Consider the following 22,470-nt stretch of genomic DNA (forward strand, 5'->3'; position numbering starts at 1 on the left):
CAGGGCTGCCTTAAGATGTCTTTTGAATGTCGGTAGTTATTTATCGCTTTGACATCTGATGGGAGGGCGTTCCACAGGGCGGGTGCCACTACCGAGAAGGCCCTCTGCCTGGTTCCCTGTAGCTTTGCTTCTCGCAATGAGGGAACCACCAGAAAGCCCTCGGCGCTGGACCTCAGTGTCCGGGTAGAATGATGGGGGTGGAGACGCTCCTTCAGGTATACTGGGCCGAGGCCGTTTAGGGCTTTAAAGGTCAGCACCAACACTTTGAATTGTGCTCGGAAACGTACTGGTAGCCAATGTAGGTCTTTCAAGACCGGTGTTATGTGGTCTCGGCGGCCGCCCCCAGTCACCAGTCTAGCTGCCGCATTCTCGATTAGTTGTAGTTTCCGAGTCACTTTCAAAGGTAGCCCCACGTAGAGCGCATTGCAGTAGTCCATAGAGTGTAAAATGTGGTAACTAGAACAATCCAGAGGACTCCAAAGGGAATCCTCAGAATTGGATTCTGGGCCCTCTCCCAGTTTTTTAACGCCTCTGTCCTGTGGGGTGCCTGTTTCGTCCTCTGAGAACTCCACATCCAGTCTCAGGCTAGGCATCATGCTGCATTGGGTCCCTATCCCAAGGTGGTATTTGAGGTGTGCAAAATTGCAAAGTATTCCCTTGGCATGCAAGAGGCCCTTTCTTCAATCCCTCCAGGTAAGGTTGGGAAAGATTTTTTGTCTGGAACCTTGGAGAGACACTGCCCATCCTCTGTGCAGACAATCCTGCGCTGCATCAGGGAAAGGGAACTGTTTTCAACCCGAGGGCCACATCTCCTTCTGGGCAACCTACCGGAGGCCATATACCAGTGGTGGGTGGGGCCAGAGGCAAAAGTGGGTGGAGCAATAAAGGCTCATTTTACCTATGCACAGCAGACTAGTTTCTAAATGCACTCACACAGCCCTCTGCATCTATTTAGGCTGGTGTTTCCCAAACAGGTCTCCAGCTGTTTTGGACTACAACTCCCATTGTCCCTAGCTCTCAAGACCAGTGGTCAGGAATGATGGGAACTGTAGTCCAGCTGAAGACCCAAGTTTGGGAAACACGGATCTTGGCAAGCAAGAGCTATAATCGGAGTTCAAGGACACATTCCAGACAGGCAAAAAAAACCAAAGATGGTGTAGTGCAAGGCTGATGATGAGGGGTGTGGCCTGGAGGAAAGAATGTGGTTGAGGAGTGGGGAGGACCAGACAGGCTGGGGGGGGGGTCCAATTTGGCCCTTGGAGCTGAGATTCCCCACCCTGAGATAGATGAACCAATGGTCCAACTTGGTATAAGACAGTTTTCTATGTTTCTGCATTTGGGGAGTAATTCTGAGAGGAGGAAGGCATAGCTCCTTCCCCAATGGACACCCCTCCTAGCTTGCTTGACCCAAACATTCACAAAACGGTAAAGGATTCTGAGATCTGAGGAGGGAAGGGTCTCTTAGCAATGTCAATCTTTCACCGACCCTTTCTTCCATCTTAAAAATGGGAAGACTACCAACCACGAAAGAGCTTTGCATTCCAGCTCCGGTATTAATTGCCCCTGATATTAGCAAGCAATGAGCTCTGCCTCCCCTCAGCCGCCGCATCTTTCATCCTGATGCCAATGTTTGTTTATAGCCCTTTACTTGAAACCCAGCATCTGCAGTTGCACCATAAACTGGTGGGAAAGAGTTCAAGAATTCCTTAATCAGTTTATTAATGACCCCTCTTGTATGGAAGTCAAATTAAAAAGGAAAAAAACACACACACACCAAAACACCACTGAGGGCCACTGCTGCAACCCAGAAACCACATTAATAAACATCAGGGCTAACAATGAGTAGAATCAAGTGGTGCTGGTCGTCAATCCACCCCTCCCCCACTACCACATCTGTGAATGTTTCCCTATAAAAAGACACAACGGAGCAGCCTTTCCAATTGAAAAAGCCCTGACCTTCAAGTGGGAGAGGGAGGATTTCCCACCTACTCCCCAAGCATTTGTGTGAATATTGCCCAAAGAGCTATTTTGTATATACCAGGGATGTCCAACAGGTCGATCGCGATCTACTAGTAGACCCCCACGAGCTTTTGGTAGATCACGGGCTGATCTCTGGCTCCCTTTCCTCAGTGTCGTTGAAACTGACTCCTGCCCCGTCCCCTCACCCCGCCCTCCATTGTTGTCTGATCAGTGGAAGGGAAGACGAAGCTTTCTCTCAGTGGCTGTTTTCATTCAAAGCAATATTATTGTGAGTGACTTTCCCCCTTTCTTTGACCCTTGCCTTTAACCCCACCCCACCCCCCAAAAAATGGAACTTAACCCCCTGGGGAAGTATTTGTATAAGAATGGGGCTTTACTCCTCCATAAAAAAAGCTCAACAAGTCAGACCTGAACCCCCCAAAAATGGGGATAGATCATTGCCAGAGTTTAATTCTGAAAGTAGATCGCAGTCTCTCAGGAGTTGGCCACTCCTGGTATATACAACCCAGTTTGGCTTACGACCAACAGTCATCACAGTGTGTGTGTGTGTGTGTGTGTGTGTGTGTGTGTGTGTACATATACACCAGTCTTCCACAACTTGGTAGAAACCAGCTGTTTTGGACTACAACTTCCATCAGATCCAGCAAGTACAGTTTTGTTGGCTAGCGCTGATGGGAGTTGTAGTCCAAAACAGTCATGTTGGCTGGGACTGATGGGTGTTGCCTTTTAAAATGGCTGTGCTGGTGGGAGCTGGTGCAGTTCAAAACACCAGGAGAGCACCAGGTTGAGGGACACCGGCATATACCAAACTAGTCCTGCGGAAGAAAGTATTAAGTCATTTACATGTTGATCCCCAAAATTACGTGTTCAGGAACTGACTTAAATGTATACCGGTTCAAGAGCTCTTAGGTCCACGCAGCGTGTGGTTAAGTGGAAATCCCTGCCTGCTGTATATGTTGGGTGCTGGACTGCCCAGGCTCTTTGGTGGCTCGACAGATCAAGCAGCTTGGCTGGAAGTCAGCTGGGTCTGGCCGGAAGTCAGGCAGAACCACCCATGTGTGGGTGGCCACAGTGTGCGCCCACTGTGTAATATAAAGCCTTTCACCATATTGAGCAGGAAAAAAAAGAGGATGAGCAGTGAAGGGGAGGGGGGCCTGAAATAACTCTGATACGGCATAACCCCTAATTCACACTGCATGCCAGTGCTAAATACAGACCGATTTCTCCAGTGGTTTTATTATTCGTGATGGAATCCCTTGTGGCCTCCAGCAACTCATTTCTGAGCTAATGGATTCGGTCCAGCGTGGAATAGCACAAGGGTGAATCAGGCTCAGGTTACCCAGCAAAGATGAACCACAGGAAGGTGAATGAGAGAAAATGCTATTGGTAAGATCACACACACACACACCCCATTCAGAATATCACCCTCACTCCCCCAGCACAAGACACATGCCGGAAACATTTAAAGAGCCTGAACAATTTCCGTGTTTGGCCTGAAATCACGATCCGGCACTGTATTTCAGGGTGGAAAGACATTATCTTCGGATTTGAGCGTCATGGCTCTTAAATACGCACACAGCAGTCAGCAGCTCTTTGACAGACGTATGAAATACATATGCACTGACACTAGAGAGAGAGGGAAAACAGGATATCATAGGGATTTTATTTTATTATTATTTTTTTGCAATGTGTCCAAAACGTTCATGGTTTTTGGAGTCCTCACTGAGGACTGCTCACATGCCCAGGTGTATAACCTGGGCCTAACTGAGCTACAAAAGAAAAGTATTTCAAAATGCCCTTACAGACAAATCTGTTTTCAAAGTCCCATTTGCTTGTTATTAACATGAGCTAAATCTGTTTTCCACCCTATGCTGGGGCACAATCAAAGCAGAGACGGAGTTGAGAGAACCCACACAAACGAAGATTATAATAATAATAATAAATTTTATTTATATCCCGCCCTCCCCAGCCGAAGCCGGCTCAAGGCGGCTAACAACACTAAAACAGTGCAACATTATAAAAACATTATAAAAATTAATTAAAATCAAAATTGATGGCAACCATAAACTAAAGTTTTGTAAAGATTGCCAAGGAGGGAGTCAGGCTGCGCCCTGACCAAAAGCCTGGTGGAACAGCTCTGTCTTGCAGGCCCTGCGGAAAGATGTCAAGTCCTGCAGGGCCCTTGTCTCTTGTGACAGAGCGTTCCACCAGGTTGGAGCCGCAGCCGAAAAAGCCCTGGCTCTAGTTGAGGCCAGCCTAACCTCTCTGTGGCCTGGGACCTTCAAGATGTTTTTATTTGAAGACCGTAAGTTCCTCTGTGGGGCATACCAGGAGAGGCGGTCCCGTAGGTACGAGGGTCCTAGGCCGTATAGGGCTTTGAAGGTTAAAACCAGCACCTTAAACCTGATCATGTACTCCACCGGGAGCCAGTGCAGCTGGTATAGCACTGGATGAATGTGATCTCGCAGCGAAGACCCCGTAAGGAGTCTCGCTGCGGCATTCTGCACCCGCTGGAGTTTCTGGGTCAGTCTCAAGGGCAGCCCCACATAGAGCGTGTTACAATAATCCAGTCTGGAGGTGACCGTCGCGTGGATCACAGTGGCTAGGTCAGGGCGAGAGAGGTAAGGAGCCAACTGCTTAGCTTGGCGGAGATGAAAAAATGCCGCCTTTGTTATAGCTGCAATCTGCGCCTCTATGGAAAGGGAGGTGTCGAAGATTACACTCAAACTCTTAACGGACGGTGCTGGCACTAATTGCACCCCCACAAGAGATGGGAGTTGCCCCCTCAATCCCATATCGTCCCGTCCCAGCCAGAGGACCTCTGTCTTCGAAGGATTTAACTTCAACCGGCTCCCACGTAACCATCCAGCCACAGCTTCCAAGCATCTGATCAGTGTGTCTGGGGCCGAGTCAGTATGGCCATCCATCAACAGATAGAGTTGGGTGTCATCAGCATACTGATGGCAGCCCAGCCCAAAACTCCGGACAAGCTGGGCGAGGGGGCGCATAAAGATGTTAAAAAGCATCAGGGAGAGTATCGCACCCTGGGGCACTCCACACACCAAGGAGTGGCGGGATGACAATTCCCCCCCCCCAAGCGCCACCCTGTCCCCGACCAGAGAGAAACAAGCGCAGCCATTGAAGGACTGTGCCCTGGATCCCCACGTCGGCAAGGCGGTGGTCCAGGAGTTCGTGATCGACCATGTCGAAGGCTGGTCTAGAAGAATCAGCAGCCCCGACCCGCCTCGATCCAGCTGCCTGCGGAGATCATCTGTTAGGGCGACCAGAGCCATCTCGGTCGCATGACCAGCGCGGAAGCTGGACTGGAATGGATCCAGAGCCGATGTTTCATCCAGAAACCTACCAAGCTGTTCAGCAACCACTCTCTCAATCACCTTACCCAGGAATGGAAGATTCGAAACCGGGCGGTAATTGGATAGATCTAAGAGATCTAATGATGTTTTCTTTAAAAGCGGGAGCACCACTGCCTCCTTCAGTCCCCCTGGGAATGTCCCGGTGCCAAGGGACAAATTGATGATATCCCCCAGGGGGGCCCGCACCTCATCTGGACACGCTCTAATCAGCCAGGACGGGCACGGGTCGAGAGGACAAGTGGTGGGCTTTCCAGCTCGGAGGAGTCTGTCCACATCGGCTGGGGATATCCGGTCAAAGTGGTCCAATACTGGACCCGAGGACAGTCGAGGGGCCTCCAGTTCCTTTATTGTATCCAAATTGGCAGGGAGGTCATGGTGGAGCAACAGGACCTTCTCCGCAAAAAAGCTCGCAAATGCCTCACAGCTGTGTGTCAAATTGTTATTTAAATTTGGCTGTCCTTCGAGGGACATTAAAGACCGAATTATACTAAATAATTGCGCCGAGCGAGAGCTAGCGGATGCAATGGAGGCCGAGAAGTAGGACTTCTTAGCGGCCTTCACTGCCATCTCGTAGGCTTTCATAAAAGCCCTATAAGATGTTCTTGAGGCTCCGTCACGGGCACCCCGCCATACTCGCTCTAGCCGTCTGAGGTCCCGCTTCATTTTCCGGAGCTCCTCGGTAAACCAGGGAGCCCGGTTTCTGCGGGGTCACAGAGGGTGCTTAGGTGCGATCTCATTGATGGCTGCCAGGAGCTGGGTATTCCAGCCCTCAACAAGCTCAGTCAATGAGTCGCCAGGGGGAGAAAGGTCCCGCAAGGCTTGACGGAATCTATCAGGGTCCATCAGCCTCTGCGGGCGAGCCCAAAACAGCTCACCACCTAAGCAGGGTGGGGGTGGAACGTCAATCCTGGCTTTCAGAGCGCAGTGATCAGACCATGGCACCTTCATTGAAGGAAACATGATCACATCTATACTGACACCAAAGATCAAATCCAGCGTGTGGCCTGCTTGATGTGTGGGGCCCGAAACAAACTGGGAGAGCCCTTGTGTCGCCATGAAAGACACCAGGTCCAGAGCCTGTGAGGAGGGAGTGGCATCAGCATGGATGTTGAAGTCCCCCAATACCAATAGGTTAGGGAACTCCAAGGCCCAGCCGGCCACCGCCTCCAATAGGCCTGACAGGGTGGCTGCTGGTGCGCTAGGTGGCCGGTACACCAGCCAGACAGCCAAGCTCACCTTGGAGCCCCACACTAGGCCAACACATTCAATGCTGGGGATCGATGGCGATGGTAGAGCCCTGAAAGAACAATCTTCCCGGATTAATAATGCCACCCCTCCCCCCTGGCCCACAGTCCGCGACTGGTGGAGGACGGAGAAACCCGGGGGCGCCATCTCTCGTAAGGTAACAGTATCCCCTTGGCGCACCCAGGTCTCCGTCACACAAGCCAAGTCAACCCCCTGCGAGATGAAGAAATCTCGCAGGGTGGCGGTTTTGTTGCCTATAGACCTGGCATTGCACAGCACCAGTGACAGAGGTGAGTAATCCTTGCTCACCCTACCCTCGTCTCTCAGGATGGGGTGCAGATTGGAAGGGGTACGGGCATATCTGTATCTCAATCCCCTTCCCCTATGACATCTGCCCCCACCGCCATACCTCCCTCGCCCCTCCACAGTAGGAATCCCAAGCCTCATACTCGCCTCCATTTACAAAATATAAAAGCAAGCAAACAAAAAACAATTACACCAAAACAGAACCAATCCCCACCCCACTCAACAACCATCCCACCCCAACCCAAAATAAAACAAAACAAAATAAAAATACATGGATAAAAACCACCGTTTATGGTGGTACAACAAAGTAAAAAGTAAAAACACTTTTAAAACACTTTAAAATATATTAAAACATTTTAAACATTTGCTGCAGCAGCACCAGTGTCCTTAAAGTTGTGGCGGTGGTGAGTGTGGGCAGGTTTGCTTACATGGAGAGGGGCGGAGAGCATTTTGCAGAAATTCATGTGGAGAGCATACTCAGCAGGCCGAAATCCAGACAACAATATACGTTTTAGTAGTAGCTAGTGACCCTTGTCCAATTAAGTGAACAAAACAGTTAGCACACACCCAGGCCTTATAATTGCAAGCTAAGATAACATTGCAGCATTGGCATCAGTTCTTAACCACCCCACCCCAAGATTTTCAAGGTACTTTAGAATTTGAGATGGGGGAAGAGGGATTTATTGCATCAGTCCATTTACAGCTGGGAGAAACATACAATTGCTCAGATAGGGGGCAGGGAGTACCAGAATGCTCACTGAGGCTCCCTACTCAATGATTTCTCCTGCCCAGCTAGCAGTTTGAAAGCACATCAAAGTGCAAGTAGATAAATAGGTACCGCTCCAGGGGGAAGGTAAACGGCATTTCTGTGTGCTGCTCTGGTTCGCCAGAAGCAGCTTTGTCATGCTGGCCACATGACCCGGAAGCTGTACGCCGGCTCCCTCGGCCAATAAAGCGAGATGAGCACCGCAACCCCAGAGTCGGGCACGAATGGACCTGATGGTCAGGGGTCCCTTTACCTTTACCTTACTCAATGATTTAAGAAATAAACAAATGTTGTGCCCCTGCTGTTTGAGCGAGGGCATTGTAACACATCCCTGAAATCCAGGGTTTTTTTGTTTTGTTTTTTTAACATTGTTATTTAGTTTGATAAAACTGTTGAGTTGGAAGGGACCTTGAGTATCATCTAGTCCAAGCCCCTGCAATGCAGGAAGATGCAGCTGTCCCATACAGGGATTGAACCTGCAACCTTGGTGTTACTAGCACCAGCCAGGCTCACTAAGTTTTATTACCTTTTGGTGTTACCGGTAAGCTTCTGTAGCACCCTGTCCCTGATGAACTGGGTGCCCAAGTCCAGAGCATAAGTCACTATCAAAATCATTGGGGTGGGGGGGGCATGGGGTTAGCAATGGGAATTAAATTAGCAAAATACGCATCCATCAAAACACTGGGGAGAACGGCTAAAGGATCTAAAAGTATGACTTGCACACACTGCTGAGCCAGAGGAAACAACAGAAAAGGTGATTAAAAAAATATCTGGCTTTCCTGAAAGTGGTTGGTTGGACCTGTCATGCTAAAAATCGGGTGAAGTCATACCAAAGTCATGTTTTACTCTGCTATCTTAGTTCAAGATGGCACCTGGTATCCAAACACTGACACAGACTGCCACCCCATCTTGGGAACCCTTGTGTTGAGTTTGGTGACAATATCTCAAGAGGTGGCTGACAAAAAAAAAATGGTGAAGTTACTCCAAAGTCACATTTTGGTCTACCATCTTGATTAAAAATGGTGCCTGGTATCCAAATGTTGATGAAGACTGCTGTTCCCACCTTGGGAACCCTCAAGCCAAGTATGCCAATGATATATCGAGATATGACATCTCAAGATATCTTCCCACTTGCTTGGATGGAGGACAGATTGGGGTCCATGTGTAGAAACTGGCCTACTGCACAAAGGTTGAATTTGCAATCATTGCCCCATCCACTTTTCCCTCTAGCCTGGTCTACCATTGGCATGTGGCCCTCAGAAGGCTGCCCAGAATGAAATGTGGCCTTCGTGAGGCTGAAAAGGTTTTGCTGCCCCTGTTCTAAAGCGCCATGGAAATAATTGGTAAGGAGTCACTTGTATGATTAAGGGGCCATTTGGAGAGGCAGACAGGGCAAGGGAGACACTCTTTCCTCTTGAGGACTTGCAAAGTTCCAAAGCTGGAGAAGCGGAGGAAGAGGAGAGTGTGAGAAAGCCAGAGAGGAGAGGCAGGACACCCACTCACCCCACCCTCTCCTTTCCATGCTGCCCTTAGGTAAGTCATGTGCAGTTCCTGCCCAAACCGCCTCTGGCTCTTGCAGACAAAAGGAACCTTCTTTAGCAGCAGAGAGAAAGCTACGCATTACCCTCACCATGACAAATTCATTTGGCCGCCTCAATTATAGGATAAGATCTTGTGACACTCGCTAATTTGGAGCCGCGTCTTTTCCATCTGTCCCATAACAGATACGAGGATGGGCATTTTTAAATTACAGTGCAACAGAAAAAGAAAAGAAAAGTGGGGTGACAAGGACCTTTCAAAAGGGCATCCAGGGTGTGCCCATAGAGGAGCAGAATAAGTGTGGAGGCTGTTTTCCAAAGAAATAGGAAAATCTTCAAACCAAAACAATGTCTTCCTTCATGCAGTGGATGTAACAAAGTTGTTTTAAATTTTTTCTTTTGAATGTTTATACTCCAGCTTTTCATTGTTGCTGCTGGCTGCCTCGGACATTATGTACAAAAATCAGTACAGAAACTCTATTTTTGCAGCATGCATAAGCCATTGGATGTGCTACCTAGTCTAACGCGACAAAAGCGACTTGCAGCCCTGAAAGATGTTACACCAAGTCAGCTTACAAAGGGGAGAACAGAGGCAGCGGGAAATGAAAGCAGGCAAGCAGCTCTAAACTGGGCTGTGCATATTGCACAGTTCAGACACTCAAACTCTTGGACCGTGTTCACAATTTAGGTTAGAGCAAGCAGCAGTTTGGACGTACTTGAGACAACATAAACTACAGTGTGTGTATGTGAAACGTTATACACAAAAGGGAGAGCTGTCTGTGAAGGTCCACATCCACAGTTGCAGGACAGTGGTTGGGAACTTCCGGCCCATGGACCAAATATGACCTTCCAGGCCTCTCCATTTGGCCCACAGGGCTCAACTGCCCTACATCTGATGCCATACATACGCTCCCCTCCACCATGTGCCTCTCTTATAGTTCCACACCTCTGCTAAAAAGCTGCCCTTGCCAACCTGGGGCCCTCCAGATGTTTTGGACTACAACTCCCATCATCCTTGACCATCAGTCAAAGGACTGATCAAAGCTGTGATCCAAAATATTTATCTGAAGGGCACCAGCTTGCCAAAGGTTGCTCTGGAGACTAGTTTTCTGCACATCCAAGATAGGCCAGTTTCTCAAGAGAGTGGCCACACTTGATGCGATTGGAGAGGTAGGCCAAATTCCCTCTCCCACCTTGTGATCTCAGCCCCTGACCCACAAAAGCATATTAAAGAGCACAGAAAAAAAGTCCTTTGTTCTGCCATAAATGGGGAGAGTGTAACTTATCTAAGTCCAAAGGGGGAGAAATGCCTTTGGTATACAGCGTAAACTGAACTGAAAGCACCAGCGGAATAATAAAGACATTCCGGGACAGTCTCCTAACATTTCCCCTGGGCACATCGGCCTTTTAATAGGCAACATATAAGATTTCCGAAGGTGGGGATGAACCGTCTTCGAAAGAGAAGCAAAGGCAGCAACATCTTAACTAGTAAATTAAACCCATACTGCACACTCTCCCATGTCGGGGGAGAGAACCCGATAAAAGGGCCCGTATTACAACAATGCCCCAAGAAAAGGGTCTCTCGGGGAACCTTGAGTCTGAAAAGCTTCAAAAACCTGGCACGAGCTTTCGGGAAGATTCGCTTGAGGTAAATTGCATAATAGGAAACTAAGCCTGCGTCTCTGAGAGACGCAGAAACCTAATGAGGAAATACTGCCGGAGAAATATGCCAGTAAGCTGAGCCCGTAACACAAACACAAGTGGGCAAGGGCTTTCGTTCTTTACAGCAGCTTCTGTCGTGGTCAGACTCCCCCGTCGAGTATTAATCTCTCAGAAAACATATACAGGGAAAACTAGAAAGAGAATTATCCCATCACCTTACAGCAAGCACAGAACTTTCTGTTATCTCTCATGTCAAATGTCAACCCTGTGTGTCTTTCTTTGCTAGTTGACAAGGACAAACAATTGTGACCAAATATATTTTGATCACATTTACCAGTAAAATGGAAGTTCTGAAGAAGTCACATTGCTAAGCTGATGGGTGGCAAATGTGGTACTCTCCATACATTTTGAGACTCCAGCATGGCTAGTACATAGGGATGATGAGAGTTTTAGTCCAACAGCATCTAGAGGACACCATGTTGCCTGTGTCCAACTTAGCTTCCTAGATGTACCTGTTGCCTTTAAAAGTCTTCTAAAGTAATTGGCGAGGAGGGTCTCCCATTAGCATCATACAGTACTGACTACTCCATACTTGGCACAGGAAATGGAACACAACAACATTACTAAAAAGAGGGTCCAGGGGTGAGCCAAAAACAGGGAGCAGAATTAGGGTAAGCGCCATAATGAGAGGAGCCAAGACTAATTTTTACTCTCAGCCACCTGCTTGACTAGTAAGTTTGGAAGGGGGACAAACTCACATTTTTCTTTTTCTTTTTTTAAATGATATTTATTGAAGTTTCCATTGAAGTTTCCATTAAAACACAAAAATACACAAACACAAACAGACAAAATACAAGTATAATTTCAATCCTTTTTTTCTCTTAAACCTTATTTCCTCGACCTCCTCACACCTCCCCCTTCTGTATTATAATTTCATTACTATCCACCCTTCGGATTTTCAATTCCCACCCTCCCTTTCCCGGTTTTGATCCCCAAACCAGTGTCCATAAATGCGTCCATTTCTCAGCCTGGATCCCAAACACCTGAGGCTTTTAAACCTCTCTCAGTTTCTCTCTGCCAGTCTTTTTGACAGTCCTTTGTTTCCAACACCAACTCTTGAAGAAGCTCTGTCCCAATAATGTCCATTTTTCTTCCCAGCAGGCCTCTATATTCAAAAATGGAGCTCAAATTTTGTTTCTTAAGTCTTTTAAATCTATATGTCTCAAAAGCTCCAATTTCCATCTCAATCAAATTTATGCTACCAGGCCTCTGGTCCAGCTTTGTCTTCTGCAACATTGTGGCTTCGTCTTTAATTTCCAGCAAGTCCTCATATGTCTCTTGGGATTTTTCAAACTTCATTTCCCCAGCTGCAGCAGTTTCTGTTTCAACTTCAAGGGCTATTGGTTCAGAGACGAAAACTTGTGTCAAGTCTCTTCCTGTTCCCACAAGATTGTTTACTGTATCATTCAGTGCTGTTGCCCTTGTTGTTAAGATGTTGCTCTGCTCCTGGAACTTTCCCAGGAGATAAAAAGTCCTGTTCAGCTCAGCGAGTATTTTTCCACTTACAGCCATTTCTTGAAGTATTCCAAAACTCCCCTCTAGGGGGATTCTGTTTACTTAGTGTCTTTAAAATTCCAATCCTATAGACCAAAATGTAACTTATTTTCCTTTGCTTCCGACAATTAAATCCAACTCTAAGAAAATCTAGCCAGCAGAATCACCAAAAGCAACGTTTCCTTTTATTTCCCAACTTTGACAGCTGTTTGACAGCTGTCAAAGTCCGTATCTTTCCAGCAGGCTCTTTCACAGATCGCACCCGGGTCCCGGGGGGTTGCACTTTAATTTAAACCAATTCTTATCCTCCAGCAAAATCAAATATACCGTCCAATCGCGAAGATAGTAATTTTTCTTCCAAAAAGGCAACTTTTTCTCTCAACTTTAGTTGGCTGGTCCTTGCTTTAGATTATCTACAAGGCGGGGGGGGCGGACTTCCTTTTTACACTTCCCCCGATCGTGCCGAATTTTAAGAAAGAATTTCCCTTTTAAGTCCAATTTCCATATTACTCATGGGTTGTTGCTTTTAGTCCGAATATTGAAGGAAAAAGTCAGCGCTCTCCATCCATGGCATGCGGCTTCGCTCAGCAGGGGAAGCAGAGGACTCTCAGCACCGCGCCGCTCCCCGCCTCCGTTCCGCAGCCTTTAAAAAGGCTACTTTGCGGGTCGGGGGGCGCTAATGGTGCCCGCCGAGTCACCACGTCCACAGGCATCCGCACCTGTGGTTTTTTAGGGTCCCCGCGTCGCCGTCGTGGCAGAACCAGATCCCTACTGAGCCGATTCCCTCCGGAGATCGGAGGGAATCCGCCATTAGATGTTGGCGCTAACCCGGAAGTCCGAAACTCACATTTTTCATTGCCAGGCATGCTGACAGTCCACAGGGAAACAAAAGATAAATACAGTACGCACCATCTAATATGCTGTAAACTGCTTTGAGATTTTTCTTTAAAATAAAAAGCGATATAGAAATGAAATAAATAATAATAATAATAATATGCCCACCATATAAATACTCACCATCTTACAAATTTCATGCCCTTCCTATATCTGAATGTACTTGCTTGGCTTATTCAGACATTTGTACAACATTTACAGTATCAAGTTGTATGTGTAAATTAAGATGGATGTACTGGTGCTTACTGGATTGTTCGTGTGAGCTGACAGGGATTTCCCCACCTGTCTTTTTCTCCTTTCTTTCCTCTTGCTTTTCTTTCCTTTAATAAAGAAATGCAGATAGGCATTTTCGCACTGCCTTCCCTTCCCTTCTATAAGGCATCTGTGCCATTTACCCCAACCACGTCTCTTTTTCTTCTTCATGCCTATCAACCAACACACCTTGCACCAAAAGGCAAAGGCTGTCATGCTTAATAGGCTTGGGAGAGCAAAAAATGAATGTAGCAAACAAAAAAGAGACTCCATACAGATTCACACTATTTGGTGAGCATCTTGCTAGAGCAGTGTCTCCCACTGCTGAATCAAAACCAGAGGCACTCTTATACCTGAAAAGGTCAACAAGAACTGTTTGCCCTCGCTACAGTCCTGAGCGCTTGTCTTGACTACAAGGAAGCAAGCCCAGTGCAATGACTCATGCAGAGATGCAACGGGCAGCCTCTTCTTGTGGAGCATTTTACTTTGATCTCACAAGAGCCTTTCATTCTTTAAATGGCTTTATTTTGTTTCAGCATGCTAACAGCTTTCTTGTGGCAAACCAGTGTGCGCTGGCACAGAGTTTAAATATTGCTCCATGTATGTGACTGTGTGTTTTATTATAAATCGACAGTCATTTCCTAATTCTGTATCAGGCTTTGCAGAGCAAGCTGCAACTCCAGAACAGCCAATTCTCAGAGTGGAGCACAAATCAGCTTTCGCTAACCACCGATACAAAATTCTCCAACCTATAAATTAAATTAATAAAAGGACAAAGACTCCTTTTGTGCATTTCCAAAGCCTGGAGGATTTTACAAATAATAAGACGGGAAAGTGATTTATACTCCTAGATTAAAAGCTGGGTTGGCACGCACAGCTCTTTAAAAAGAGCACAAAACTTTCATTAACTCATTCGGGAGCAATGTTTTAAAGTCACAGCTTTTGCTGTTCCTCACGAAAAAGACCTATGCAAAGAGCAGGTTAGCTGCAATCCAAAAAGGCTGGGGTGTGGAAAATAAATATTGTATGGGTCCCATCAATGTGAGGAAAATATGTGAAACAAAGTTAAACTATATGTATTTGGCACGTTTAGTCAGGAAATCAAATAATGTGCTGAAACGTCAATAAAAAACAGAAGACGTTTCATTACTGGTTACAGCCATCTTTTTTCAAAAGGGCAAAAAAACCCAAACCCACCCTGCTTTCAAGAAAAGAACTTTAAAGTTTAAACATTAGTTAGTTTTTTAATCTTTTTCACCCAGAATCAAACAGCTTTTCTGCCACCCACAGCTCCTGTCTCATATTCCAGCCCATCAATATGTTAAAAGTAGATTTTGCCACCTACCATCTTCTTGATGGACGTGCCAATCACAACACCTGCCAGTCCTTCCTTTGCCCCCTTACCAGTTTCAAGCCCCCGTACTCGTTCTCTCCCCCCCCCCAGTATCATTAATTAACAAACAGCAACATATATTTCTCTGTTGCCCTTTTATCCCAACTATGTTTGCCAACTGCACCGTTTTTCATCATTTAGCAACCTTGAGAAATCTCCGTAAGGTACAGAATATTCAAAGCACACACAGTGAGAGCTTCAATTTATTAATTTATTTTTAAAGGCTACAGAAGGAGAAATGCCATACACCTGGTACATTTGAAACAGACTCGCCTAAGAGAGACAGTGGTGCACAGTGGTCGGACTAGGACCTAGGAGACCAGGGTTCAAATTCCCACTTGACCATGAAGCTCACCGGATGACCTTGGGCCACTCACTGCTCTCAGCCTAGCCTACCTCACCGGGTTGTTGTGGGGATTAAAGGAGGATGAGGAGAACCCTGCATGATACCTTGAGCTTCTTGGAGAAAAGTGAGGTATAAATGCAACAGTAAATAAATAAATGGGGCCTAACAGCAAGGAAGGTAAATCCTTCTGCCAATCAAACCGTCGTAGCATCTCCCAAAGAATCTTGAGACCTGTTATTCGGTGAGGACACCGAAAAATTCAATACTAGAGCTCCCCAGCCTTCCAGATGTGTTGGAATGCAAGTGGGACTGAACAGTCAGAAAGGGGAGGGAACTTCTTTCTAGGTGTGAAATTGACATGTGAAATAGACTTAGCTGCCCCAACCCTAGTAACAAGTGAACAATCCCCAACCCTCTTTAACAATCAAATGATACTTCCCTTAAATAAATTTCTTGAACTTCTCGGATACTATTGGTTTTCAGCTGATGTGCTGAAAGCACCATGGTTACTTTTTTAAAAAAGAGAGAGAGAAAAAAGAGAAAAGGAAAGAGAGGAAGAGACAGGACAGGGCAGATATAAAGGTAAAGGGACCCCTGACCATTAGGTCCAGTTGTGGCCGACTCTGGGGTTGCGGCGCTCATCTCGCTTTATTGGCTGAGGGAGCCGGCGTACAGCTTCCGGGTCATGTGGCCAGCATGACTAAGCCGCTTCTGGCGAACCAGAGCAGCGCATGGAAACGCCATTTACCTTCCCGCTGGAGCGGTACCTATTTATCTACTTGCACCTCGTGCTTTCGAATTGCTAGGTTGGCAGGAGCAGGGACCGAGCAACGGGAGCTCACCCCGTTGCAGGGATTCGAACCGCCGATCTTCTGATCAGCAAGTCCTAGGCTCTGTGGTTTAACTCACAGCACCACCCGTGTCCCTACAGGACAGATATAGTAAATAATTAAAATGGATCCTTATAATGCAGACAGGGGTAAAAGCAGGGGGCTGGAGCTGAGCAGGTTGGAAACTGCTGTCCATCCCAGCCAAGTTTTCCATCAACAAGCCAAATCTTGTGGACCCTTAAGAATGTTGTGAAATGGAGACCTGGCCTCAAAAACAGAGGCGGGTCCCTGCAATTCCACACCTGTTAGTCCATGGGCTAAAAGCCTCTTACAGGGTCGCCGTGGATTAGACGTCTGTAACAGGCTGCCAGGATTAACCTGATTAAGAGCTGCGATTGGGGTAAGAGAGATTGTGTGTGTTTGGAAGGGGACGGGAAACGTTTCCAAGCGAGAGTGGGGTGGGGTTTGGGTGGTCCTGCAAGAGAGAATGCACGAGCAATGGCAAGATGAAATCCAATCGCCATACAGGAAGCTTTCGCAAGGCTCAAGACAAATCCTTAAGAAAATAGAAAAGAATATGGGAACGAGAATCGGGTTACCGCTGAAACTACAACTGGCATATTACCAATGCATGTATGCTTCATGATTGACAGACGTTCCTCTGGATGTCAAGTGCTGGGGGTGCTATCTTCGTGTACTTCAAACCTCCTGGGATTTGCAGAGTGAGTGCATGCCCCCAGGGATTGTTCCATCTTGCTTATAATTTTTTCTTTTCTTTTTTGCAGAAAAGAAAGCTAAATCAACTGGAAAAGGCAGGTCTGCATTAGGGGGTGCTGCTTGAAGCACTGAGCTCTAAAGCTTTAAATTGCCAATTTTAGGAGCACGTGAGTTGCTCAGGTAAATCACATAGGAAGCTGGTTTATACTGAGTCAGACCCATTGCTCCAGCTAGTTCACTAACAGCAAGGACTATCCAGGATCTCAGATATCAATCTTCTCCCAGTTCCATCCGGAGATTTTGGGGACTGAACTTTCTACTTGAAAAGCAGGTGCTCTACCGCTGTGCTACAGCTTTTGCCCTGTCACTAGCTCTGTGGTGTTCCAAAGCATGCCTTTGCGTGTGCACAGGTATCTGGAGGACGGGGTAGTGGAAAGGTTGTGCATCTCACAGTATCATGGCCACATAAGTTAAGCAAGGTGTGTGCTTCAGTGCCCCTGCCCAGGTCTACCATTAGGAAGACAGGAAATTAGGAAGACAGGAAGTCCGGCAATAGGTCCATTTGGCCCAGTGCTGTTGACATGGACTGGCAATAGCTCCCCAGAGATTTCAGACAGAAGGGAGATGGACCTTCTGCATGCAAAAGCTTTCCCCATTCACTCCTCTGTCACTTCCATATCATTTAGGGAGTACAGCTCAGTGATAGAGCACCTGCTCTGCATGCAGAATTGCCCAGGTTCAATTCTCCAACTTCCTCCTCCTTAGTCTCACCATGGCCCTTGTAGAACAGGAAGGAAGAGGAGGACAGGGGCAAAACTAGAATGAATTGGCTCTGCCTCTCATTGGCTCTGACCCTGCCTACTGTTTGGGCCCCATGCCTTCTGCCCTATCAGTTCCAATGGGCACCAGGCACCATTAAAGGCAGCTGAAAAAGTGTGTGAAACAGCTACTTGTGCAGAAGTACAAATGCCTTCCAGACTGTTGTTCGTTCGCTTGTTGTTTTGTACTACTGTTGTTATTGTTGTTAATAGTATTATTAACATTTTGAGTTACGAATCACTTTTCATATAAATTGCAAGACAATCCAAAATTTCAACCTGTGCAGAAGTATCGAACATATTTTGATTTTGTTCCTCTGGATACAACTGAAGAGGATGGCCTTACATTGCGTGGAGATTCATTTCTCATGCACAGAAACCAATGCGCCAATATATGAGCGAACATGTGCATGTTTGGGCACAAAAAAGCAACATGTTACATTTGTGAAAGCAGGAAACAGGATTCTCCCCTTTTCAAACCTCCACATGCACAGAATATCTGTGCACAAACTCACAATCAACCCATCTGAATCTTTTTTAAATATCTGGTTCGCGTTTATTTCCCTGGGGGACCTCTATTATATTTCAGTTCCAGCTAGAGAAGATAAATGGCGATTCCTTTCTGGTTTGGCAGGGCTAAAGAGTAAAGATGCAATACTTTAGAACCAGCCTACCATTCCCACCCCTAAACTGTCTTCTTTGCAGTAGCCTGGCTTAAGAGCTGGATCCTGCATTATCACCAGACCATCACATTCTTCAACTCTGAAATCAATTCTGTCTCCCTCTAGCTCTGCATTTATTTATTTATTTCCTATCCTAATGCAACCCCCGACTATTCAAATTGTCAGCTACCGCATTTCTATTTTTGCTATCCTTGCCTCTCATTTTCTTAGCAAGAATGAAAAGCAGAAGAGAAAGGAAGGGGGTGGAAGGGAAGCAGCAGAATTTTTTAATCTCCTTTGTTTCGTTACAGTTGGATTCACAAGTGCTTCTCGAAAGCCCTCAAACCTGGGCTCCGCACATCTGTTTGTCAATTGGGCCTGCTAATTCCAGGCATGCCATGAAAGAACAGCTAACAAGCCAACGATACGTGACGCTTGCAGCTCTCGTTGAAACACAAAACCCTCTTCTCCAGCCTATTGCTGTCAATTTTGATGGACAGGATTCCCACCACAATTCAGAATGTGCTTTCCTACAACAAGCTAATTTGGACATGATGAAACTTAGACTACCATTAGCTCTTTTTAAAGCTCCAGGAATCTGAGCAGGTCTATCACTATCAGACAGGCACCTTCACTGGCTTCTAAAACATTGTTTGTGTAGGCAACCCTACCCAGGCATGAAAATTCATTATGTATATCTGACAATTAAAAACTGTGGATTATATCTATAGATCATTTCATGACATTGCTTGTTTTAAAATGTTTTAAACTTGAGTTTGATCTTATCTGGATTCAGCTTCTGCTTACTGGTTCTCACTCAGTCCATTATTACCCAAATCAGAATTCGACGCAGTACTTCCACTGCCACACCTGCAGATGTACAAGTGAAACAGAGCTGTGTGTCATCAGCATACTGACAGCACCTAGCAGTTTCATATAGGTGTCAAACAACATGCAGGAGCTCCAGAAGGGGCTGTTGAAATAGGACTTAAATCACCATGAAGCAGTGCTACTCTGTTCAGACAGGGAAATAACACAGTTTGATGATATCGAAAGCCACTTCCTGAGATATTTCTTTTCCTTTCCAAACTCTTTCAAAACACAGTGGTCTCAATTTCTCATAAATTATTTGCTCCCACTTGTCTTCTCTCATTTTATTTTTTTTAAATAAGCTTATGAAAATACTTACAACATAGAATCTGCATATACCTCCCCTCTCCCAGAAATATTTGACTGCCAGGAGGAGTGCAGAGAGAAGAAACACCATGGTGCATCTACAGCAACACAAGTGGATGCCTCCATCTGCCCCAGCTGCAACAAAACATGTCTCTCTATATCAGTCTAAAAACAGCCACAGCAGGCGTTGCAACCTTCCAACAGTTTGACTTTATCCCCCAAAGTGCACTCCTCTGTTGTTTCCTGAGACAAACAAATGCCACACACACACACAACAAATTATACAGTAAAATATTTACCAGGTTTGTATATGAATTTATACAGCGGTACCTCGGGTTAAGTACTTAATTCGTTCCGGAGGTCTGTCCTTAACCTGAAACTGTTCTTAACCTGAATCACCACTTTAGCTAATGGGGCTTCCTGCTGCCACTGCGCCGCCAGAGCACAATTTCTGTTCTCATCCTGAAGCAAAGTTCTTAACCTGAAGCACTATTTCTGGGTTAGCAGAGTCTGTAACCTGAAGCGTATGTAACCTGAGGTACCACTGTATTTGGTTATATCAATTAAGTATCTTCTACTCTCTGTCTTAACAGACTGTCTCGCAGTGAGCCATGGGTGGCTTGTGACAAACGTACAACATTGTCCTTCAAATGTGTACCATACATTTTCAAAATTGCCTTAGATGCTTCCTAAGTTTTTTCCGTAAGAGCCATGCTCCACAGTCTATCCTGCCATGCTTCTATCTATTTTCGAATATTGTTCTACAAGATTTCTAGCTGCAGACATAACAGAAGGAGAAAAGAATCTTAAGGAAGAACATTTTGGCTTAAAAGGGGTTTTATTGGGGACTCTCTGAATTAACTTTGAATACCATTCCAATCCAAACAATGAATTTGCTTTGCTTGGTGTCTACTGACAACTCTAACAGATGCTCTAGCTGTGACCACTGGTTCCTAAATCTTGGAATGATTCTTCCCTGGCCATCTACATAAGTGGCCTCCAATGTTTTGAGGCCAATCTTGAACCCAACAGACATTTCAAGGACCCTTTTCTTTTCTTTTTAAAATTATGCATTGGCAACATGGTAGGCCTGCTGTTACAACCCATCTTAGCTCAGGCTGCAACCCAGTTCTAGGCCCCGATCCAGAAACTGAGACCAAAGACCTACATTGCTATAGATCAAGTATGGGGAATCTTTCGCTCCTCCAGGGGCTGCTGAACTACAACTCTCATCATTCCTGGTTGTTATGGCCATGTTTGCTGGAGGGCTGAGGGGAGTTGTAGTTCAGCAACATCTGAAGGGCCAAAGACACCCCACACCTGATCTATACTGAAACAGCTTTGCTGCTCTTTGTATCTGGGAGACATCACTAATTCCTCTGAAGGAGCCTGCTCTGCCATAGCCTGTTCTTAAGAGACATATTGGCTCTCCTCACATCAGCATTTTGCCCAGTCTTCTTGAAGGCCTCGTTTGGAATATATCACTTCAAAAAGCAAGAACAAACAACAGCAACAACCCTTCCGCTTATTTTAGTTTTGGCTGTTCTGCTCAGCTGGTTGTGTCCCAAAACACATCCCAACAAATTGGAGGTGGGGTGAGAGTTAAGCTGCAGATTTCTTCTTTTAAAAATCATTTTATTACCCTGATTATCTTGGACTGACTCTGTATTTCCAGAGAATAGGAAAGCATCTGCAAAGCGTTAACAGTATAAATACACGGCTCTGGAAATTTATTATTATTTTTAAAATAATTCATTAAAAAAACCAAGAACCCATAGTGTATCTTTAGAGAATCTGGCCATCTTGAAGAATTGTCAATGGTATGCCAAAGCCACATTTGGGGAACTCTCAGTTGTTACAGGGAAATTTCCTGGACTGACCCTATGATGTGGGATTTCTGGAAAAGTCTGAATTAAAAAAATTTCCGCCGCAAATTAGGGCAATCTGCATGGGGTAATTTTTAGTCTCCATCAGAAATTTATCTGATGCCCTAGACTCTAGGGCCTAGAGAATGATCTCATCTGGCATGTTGATCTTACTTGCATTTTAACAAACAAAGCTAAAAACTTTTGAAACTGCCAAGTTTGTCCAATTTTCAAACTGGCATCCCTTAATTGTTACCAATAAACTCATGAAATAGAAATTTTTCCATTGAAGAATAAGATAAAGGGACCCCTGACCATTAGGTCCAGTCATGACCGACTCTGGGGTTGTGGCGCTCATCTCGCTCTATGGGCCGAGGAAGCCGGCGTTTGTCCGCAGACAGCTTCCAGGTCATGTGGCCAGCATGACTAAGCCACTTCTGGCGAACCAGAGCAGCGCACGGAAACGCCGTTTACCTTCCCGCCGGAGCGGTTCCTATTTATCTACTTGCACTTTGATGTGCTTTCAAACTGCTAGGTTGGCAGGAGCTGGGACCGAGCAACGGGAGCTCACCCCATCACAGGGATTCGAACCGCCGACCTTCTGATCAGCAAGTCCTAGGCTCTGTGGTTTAACCCACAGTGCCACCTGCATCCTGGAAAAATGTTCCACCTTTTCTGCTCCATAATAATCCATTTCTACCCAGGGGTCCGGAAGGAAAATAAAGTGCACAATCTTGCAACACCAGAAACAGCACACACCCTCCATGCTTGATCATTCTTGACTCCCCCTATCTACCCGCTCTGATTCATGTTTGCGAGACCAAGCATTAAAAAATTTGGAAGAAGCAATGAGAGGCCATGCCTACCTCTGCAAAAGGTACAGAGGCAGCCTTGCCGCAAGAGAAGGTGAGGCACCTCAGGCAGGAGACTTTGGGCAAGATTACATAACAAGAGCTACATGGAATCAGGAGAAAGGGTCCCCACCTAGATCACAGTGGTCAACCAGATGCCCCAATGGGAAGCCCATTAACACAAGCTCCCTCTCCCCACTTGTGATGTCCAGCAGAGACATACTGCCTCCAACAGTGGAGG

The 22,470-nt window shown here is 46.2% G+C and overlaps 1 protein-coding gene across 4 annotated transcripts in view; it reads right to left on the reverse strand.

Annotated features, from left to right (window-relative positions):
- LMF1 (lipase maturation factor 1) overlaps positions 1–22,470 on the reverse strand; it is a 171,336-nt gene that overhangs the window by 83,014 nt on the left and 65,852 nt on the right. The gene's annotated exons all lie outside the window — the stretch shown is intronic.

The sequence above is a fragment of the Podarcis cretensis genome (assembly GCF_951804945.1).
Source record: "Podarcis cretensis genome assembly, chromosome: 14".
Classification (NCBI taxonomy): Eukaryota; Metazoa; Chordata; class Lepidosauria; order Squamata; family Lacertidae; genus Podarcis; species Podarcis cretensis.